The following is a 1,115-nucleotide window of genomic DNA, read 5'->3' as shown; positions in this document are numbered from 1 at the left end:
GCGGCAAAGGGCAGCTCCGGCCGCGGGCACGCGCTAGTGGGCCCAGGGGCGGGCGTTCCCCGCGTGGCCTCTTGGCCAAATACCAGTTTCAATGAATTTCTTGGGACGTGTTTGTTCGCCAGCGCCGACCGGCGTCCGGTGTCCACTGCGCAGTGATTATTTCTTGTGTGGTCTGGCACGTGGTCACCGTTCCATCCTGCTCTTCTGAGCCTCAGTGCCTGACCTCTGAGGGTCAGGGGAGGGGGGCGGGGGACTGCAGGGGGTCGTGGGAATTACAGGTCCTCTCTGCGAGGTCTCAACCTCTGAGTCCCAGTGTACGTGCCGCCTCCACCAGAAAGCCTTCCCTGGAACCCCGGGACTCCCAGGGCTGCGCTGTTCTCTCGACCCAGAAGCATCGTTATTTGTGGATGTTTCTCCCAGAGGGCGAGGCCTGGGCAGAGGCTACTCCCAAGCCAGGGCCCCAGGCGAGGTAAAGGACTGAGTCCGCCGGGACCATATCCGGTCGCCCACCCTCCGTTCCCTGGGAAATATGGAGGGGACGCCCTTTGCCAAGGCTGGTGGCCTCTTGTGAGGGGCGGCTGCTGGGACCCAGGCACCGTTATCTGGCCTCTGCCGACCCCCACCTACGCCAGCCAGTCCAGGTGGGGACCCATGACAAAAGGTTCCAGAAAACAGGCTCTCCTGAAGGAAGGTAGGTCCTGCTGCAGCGGCCACACCCTCGTGGGAACAAGGGCTTTCCACAACAAGCGACACAAAATTGAACCTTACTGATCTCCTTATGGCTTCTCTCCCCCGCTAGGTTGGTTCTAAAGGCACCGAAAGGCGTTTTTCAGGGTTCCCTGCCCCAGTTCCATCCTGTGTAGAGAGAAGGTGTCCCCACACCAACAAGCAATTCTTAGAGTCAGAGAATTTAACTCAGTTCTGACATCTATCCAGAGATAAATCAGATTCTGCAAGTAAAGGTCTCAGTACCATGAAACCGCTGCCCCCTTCAGATACCATTCTCCAGCCCAGGTTGGTACCTGTGCTTCTGGCTGACTGGCTAGAAATCAAAGGTTTTCACGACCCCCTCCTCAGGTTCAATTAATTTGCTAGAACGGCTCACAGAACTCAAG

Source organism: Pteropus alecto, unplaced genomic scaffold (genome assembly GCF_000325575.1).
Source record: "Pteropus alecto unplaced genomic scaffold, ASM32557v1 scaffold8, whole genome shotgun sequence".
Lineage (NCBI taxonomy): Eukaryota > Metazoa > Chordata > Mammalia > Chiroptera > Pteropodidae > Pteropus > Pteropus alecto.
This window is presented reverse-complemented; position numbering follows the sequence as displayed.